Consider the following 6,759-nt stretch of genomic DNA (forward strand, 5'->3'; position numbering starts at 1 on the left):
CAGCAATAACAAAAGGTAAAAACAAAACACGATATCTAAAACATTTAAATGTTGGTGCAAGACACTAATGTCAAAAAGAAGCACCTCACTGTCGCTAAAATTGAAGGACAACCCCTGGGATAAGTGGTCTGTAGCTGAACGGAAAAGATTGTTGGTTAAGGGGGGTAGAACGTGTTGCTATAATGATAGACGAATGATGCGTAATATCACTGAGTTGAGAGTTGCTCATGGGCATGGGATACAAGAACTGGTTGGGGGGGGGGGGGGGGGGAGGGAGGAAATTGAGTGTTTACAAGTGAGGCTAGAATATGAAAGGGAAAGGGGACGGGCTAAGAAGGGAAGAAGGAGTAAGAAAGGGGTAGAGAAATATGGGAGGAAAGGGGAGGGAAGCCTGATGAGAGGGAATGGATGAGGTGGATTTAAAGTTGGTAGGATGGGTAACAGACAGGTTGGAGTTCATGATCAGGGAGCGAGAGACGGTTGAAATTTCTTTTGGAGAGTATGTGTAGGTGTGTAGGTGTAAGGGTGGAGGTATGTGTCGGTAGTGGCGTACGAGAATAGTGAAGTAGAGGGGCAACTGTCGGATTATTCGAGTCGAGTCGGTCGGATGGTGGGCGATTAGAGAGGAAGGATGCAGTATGGCGGACATATTTGACTGGAAGTGTGTAAGTCTGGAGTTTTGAAAAAGAGCTTACAATGCCATACGGTCGTAGGCCTTCTTTAGGTCGAGGGAGACGAAAATAGCGGATTTACGGGTGTTGAGCTGTTGGGATAGGAGGCGGATGAGGTGCGGGAGCTGGTCATCAGTAGAGAAGGTGTGACGGAAGCCACAGTGGCTAACGGGAAGTCGTTGGAATCCTTTCCAATGCTTAGAGGAGTTTATGGGATGTGTAGCATTGAGTCTCGTGCATGTCTGGCGCCAATCCCGGCGTTCTTAAGCATTGAGTAAATTCCTCATATATCTCTGTATTTGCCGGTGAGTGTGATTGTATCCTGGTCACGACTCCTTAGGAAGCAACAGTATAAGTGATGGCTTTGCAGAGAGAGTGTGGCACGATGAGGATATATCGCAGTGGTAGGGAAATGCGTGGGTATAATATCCGACGAGGTCTGCAGCAGGAATCCCTGGGGGATATCGTCAGGTTGCTCGAAGATTATGGGATAGCTTCCTGTTTCGAAAGGATTTTCGGAAGGCTTTACAGGTGGCGCGGAAGTAATCACAGGTAATTTTGGACGGAGATTTGGGTAGGGTGCATGAAGATGAGGTATGATGTAAGAGATGGTGAGGAAAATTCAAGCTTCGAAGCCAGGCATTATCATTACAGGATGTTTCTCTACAGCGCATACTTTCTTGCTTATGTATGTAGTTGAGCGAGAAACTTAGTTCACATTAAAAGAAGCACAAGGTCCGAAGGACATGGATGATAAAGGCAATTGTTCGTGGGCTTGTTGTGTAATAAGCCGGCCGAAGTGGCCGTGCGGTTGAAGGCGCTGCAGTCTGGAACCGCAAAACCGCTACGGTCGCAGGTTCGAATCCTGCCTCGGGCATGGATGTTTGTGATGTCCTTAGGTTAGTTAGGTTTAACTGGTTCTAAGTTCTAGGGGACTGATGACCTCAGCAGTTGAGTCCCATAGTGCTCAGTGCCATTTGAACCATTTTTGTTGTGTAATATAGACTGCTATTCGCCAGAAATCCTTAATTACAATAGCCAGCAATTTGAATCTCTCTCCTTCCCATGACGAGTCTAGGGTCACTTCACCCGTAAGCGACCACCATCCCCTACTCGAATTTCTATGCGCTCTAGCCTTTTTTATGCAGTACATACATACGCAGTTTTATTTCCCAGCAGACTGATTGTTATGTTATAGTATGTTCTCCCCTTATTCGTCATGTAAGAGTAAAGTATTTGGGGAGTGATTGAAGCACAGCGGAATGGAACAGTTCGTGGCAGAGATCGGGATAGTGTTGTCATTGTGACCGTCGATGTTGCCTACTTAATGCGGGAACATGTCTACATGTTGCCCTTGTTAAATGTGCATACTGTTCCATATTACTGCGTTTTAATGACTTCCATGAATCTCTGCATTTGTATTTCGAAGACGAATAAAGGAAGAACATTTGACAAAACAGCAACACCTATTTTGGGAAATATTACTTTGTAACCACCGCATCTTTTAACAAATATTGTTTCTAGTGACATCTAGCTCTTGGCCAAATAGTAGATTATTTTCAGTTCTTGTAAATAGTGTGGTCCGTTAAACGGCATTGTTCCTACAGCGACTTACGCGTCTGTAGTCTTTAGATCACGAAACCTTAAACCATGTGTTGTAGGCAAATGCACAGTTTCAGAGATAGATAACCTCGATATGTAGCACAAAGGGCACATCTCCAGAATAAAATAATTTTAATTGGTTTCAGCTGATCTGCTTACCTTGTGAGCAGTAGTATGTTCCACGTGAGATGTTCAGATACTGACGAAAAGATGAGTAATGAGAAGATTAAGGCGAGCGGATGGGTAATTTGGTTGCGCAACTTAGCGGCCAGCCTAGCCATGCCTGCGAATTAGCTCAGGGAGGCGAGCTCTGCGTGCTGGTCTTTAACGCCTGCCCCAGCCGACACTCCATTCACGACTCGCGCCACCTCCTCATAATCTGTGTTAACTACGAAACCTGAAACGGAACTGCGAACCCCTGCTAATTAGTCGATTAACCCAGGTCGATCCGAATCCCGGACTGCAGGCATTTTGACGCGAAACAGTTCCTGCGGGATCTTTCCGCTACAGTCTGGCTGCACTGTTCACTAGCAGGGTGATGGCGTGTCCCTCCGTTTTTCTCCCCTCGGTTCCGCTTCAATTAGATTGTTCGCTATCTCTCTTCCCCCAAGTGCGTGCTCCGGCCGCTAGCTTTTGCTGCTACCTCGCTTTCATCTTCCCGCCGCCGCTTCTCACAAATCGCAACATACCATTTACGTTTCCTGCAATGTCGCTGGGTACACTACTACTGTCAGAAGTATGTTTAAAATACAATCATACGACAAATAAGGAAGAAAAGCGAGAGGTAAAGCAACATGGTAATGACAACGGATGTATCATAGTCAAATAAAATTTCTAAGGTTTTGTGATAGGGAACCATATCGTTTTTCGATTCCAGTCTTGTTCCTTTCTCATGCAAATAACTTTACCGGTAATTTTAATACTGTCCTATCTTCCGTCATTTCAATAGCTACCACAACAAGTTGACTGCACTAAATTTCAATATGTCGTACAGTGGAATATTGATGACATGTATGGGATCTGTATGAGACTGGACGAACACGTACCACTGAGATTAACCAAACAAGGCAACGCGAATATTCACAGGTATAATTGCCTCTTGGAAGGGTGATGTCTTCATCATCATCATCATTCTTGTCATTATTATCATAGTCTTGATCATCACCATTGCCATTTGACATACACTGAGCGATAAAACCCTACAGTAGGTTTTACATATTCTTCAGTTACACGCGTTTTCAGAGGTCGTAAAGCCAACTTGGAATAGATACACCAAATCGTTTCATAGACACCGAGCGGTGTAGCGTAGGGGTTAGCACACTGGACGCTCATTCGGAAGGACAACGGTGCAAACCCCCGTCCGGCCATCCAGATTTAGGTTTTGTGTGGTTTCCCTAAACCGCTTAAGGAACATGCAGGAATGGTTCCTTCGAAGAGCACGGCCGCTTTAATTTTCCACCCTTCCCTAATACGAGCTTGTGACGCGTCCCTAATGACCTCGTTGTCGACGAGACGTTAAACACTAGTCTCTTTCTCCTCCTTTTCATAGACTTCAGATCAGACTATGACGGTACTGTCGGGAAGGAGGTTTATATAGCAACGGACGACTTAGAGGTTCGTAATAAACTGATCGCTTTGGTGAAAGTTATAGTGATAAACACCCAGAACGTAGTTAAGATACATAATATGTTATCAAGTGGTGTAATCAAAAAAAGTGGGATAGAGCACGCAAATTCATTGTTGTACCATATGTTCATTAGAGACCTGGAAAGGGTTATAAGAAATGTGAACATTAATACGAAAGGTAATAAGCCGTACACATCTGTTCAAGTAATGGCATATGAGACGACATTGATTAACTGCAGTGGCGTCGAGAGCAATAAAAGAAGTCTTTACTGATACTGAAAGACGTACTAGAAAGATGAACCTACGTAGAAATGAAAGGGAAATTAAGTATTTGCCTGCAACTAAGAAATATTATCCTATTGAGCACCAATTTGTAGAAAAAAAGGGCTCTGAGCACTATGGGACTTAACATCTGAGGTCATCAGTCCCCCAGAACTCAGAACTACTTAAACCTAACTAACCTAAGGACATCACACGCATCCATGCCCGAGGCAGGATTCGAACCTGTGACCGTAGTGGTCGCGCCGTTCCAGACTGAAGCGCCTAGAACCGTTCAGCCACACCGGCCAGCCCTATTTGTAGAAGTTCGTTTATATAATATCTTTAAGTTTTGTTGCTCTGTCGTCTTCAGCAGTATACTATATTAGGTTAATAATTTTCACTTTGGATCCGTGTAATTACTACTGAATAAAACGAAATTTTTTCGTGCCACAAGCATTTGGAAAGCTAAAGCTGCTCCACATTTTTTATCGCTCTTGTTCGGGTTTTAAAGGTGCTGCTCTCCTTACTTTTATCCGAATTTCATTATCACACCTCTAAAAAGCGACCTCTCATTTGCTTCATGTTATGTTTAAGATCACTGAAGTCGACAGAAGTAAATGGAGTGGATACCTCCACAGAATGAACAACGACAGACTACTTTACAAATTCATAAATCACAATTCGACTGATATTGGGAAGGGCAAGGAAGAGACATGAACAATAACAAGCTAAGGTTTCATACTTGATTTACATAAGATGGAGAAGAAAAAGAAGGAGAAGAAGACTATTCTCGTAAACCGTTACAAATTCAACACAGTGCAGTTGACAAGCAGTTAATAATTTTATTGCATCGGAAGGCAAAATCGGCAAAACAACTTCTTAGTGTCTTAAAAAAGTACGTCATAAATACTGTAAAGAGTGGGTGGGACGATTAGAGACGTTTATGGACCCAGACGATTCCAAAACCTACAAATTACTTCCGTGGCAAACCTCTTATGTGACATTTTCCGACAAAACGCATAGCACATCTACGCTGAGGTTATTGAAGTCCGCCGGCCGCGGTGGCCGTGCGGTTCTGGCGCTGCAGTCCGGAACCGCGGGGCTGCTACGGTTACAGGTTCGAATCCTGCCTCGGGCATGGATGTGTATGATGTCCCTAGGTTAGTTAGGTTTAAGTAGTTCTAAGTTCTAGGGGACTGATGACCTAAGATGTTAAGTCCCATAGTGCTCAGAGCCATTTGAACCATTTATTAAAGTCCTGGGATATCTTCTAATTTCACGTTTGACGTCCTTTTGCCTTGTGTATTGCGACAGCTCCACGTGGAATGGACTCAACAAGTCGCTGGATGTCTGTTGCAGTAATATTGAGCCATGCTGCCTCTATAGCTGTGCATAATTGCCAAAGTGTTGCCGGTGCTGGAGTTTGTGCATCAATTGAACTCTCGATTATGTACCATAAATGGTCGATTGTATTCACGGCAGGCGATGTGTGTGGAATTTCCGTCCCATGCTTAGGTTGCCATGACGGCACAGCACAAACAACTGCGTTTGGAATGGTGCCGTGACCAGTTAAGTACGGACTCATGATGAACAGCGTCGCACTGTGTTCAGTTCGGGACTCTGCGGTTAGACACAACCCCGGATGACCATTGTCGGTGGCTGTGGCAGCGAGATATATAGCGATGTTACCCCTGCCGTCATGGTGTGGGGAGCCATTGTGAATGAATTCAGGTCACGGCTGGTAATGACTGCGAGAAATCTGACTTTACAACGGCACGTCACGGACCAGCTGCGTCCTCATGTGCAAACTCTCATGTTCTGGGTATGGTACAGCGTCATACTGTATACAACTAATGCAGTATTTTTATACAATGTGATGTGGAACAATACCAAGAATACTTTTATGTCCACTGACTGTTGCCACGGAAGCCTACGCAATTATATCATACAAACAATTTTACACACAATTTTCTCGCTTGTGTCCGGCAGCCCAGGATCTATGAAGAATTGTTCATAAACACGAAGTCGAAGAAAAAGAACGCCTCACAAGTTCTCAGAAAAAAGTTTGGAGGACGTTGGTTGCAACGTACAAGGACTCCGCAACCTGCTTCCCTGTGCGACGTGGAATAGAGGCTTGCGTCAGACGGGAATAAGTCTATATTATTTATCGACGGTATTTGCTCGTCTACATCTACATCTACATTTGCACTCCACAAGCCACCCAACGGTGTGTGGCGAAGGGTACTTAACGTGACACTGTCATTACCTCGCTTTCCTGTTCCACTCAAGTATGGTTCGCGGGAAGAACGACTGCCGGAAAGCCTCCGTGCCCGCTCGAATCTCTCTAATTTTACAGTCGTGATCTCCTCGGGAGTTATAAGTAGGGGGAAGCAATATATTCGATACCTCATCCAGAAACGCACACTCTCGAAACTTGGACAGCAAGCTACACCGCGATGCAGAGCGCCTCTCTTGCTGAGTCTGGCACTTGAGTTTGCTTAACATCGTAACGCTATCACGCTTACCAAATAACCCTGTGACGAAACGCGCCGCTCTTCTTAGGATCTTCTCTATCTCCTCTGTCAACCCGATCTGGTAG

Source organism: Schistocerca americana, chromosome X, assembly GCF_021461395.2.
Source record: "Schistocerca americana isolate TAMUIC-IGC-003095 chromosome X, iqSchAmer2.1, whole genome shotgun sequence".
NCBI lineage: Eukaryota > Metazoa > Arthropoda > Insecta > Orthoptera > Acrididae > Schistocerca > Schistocerca americana.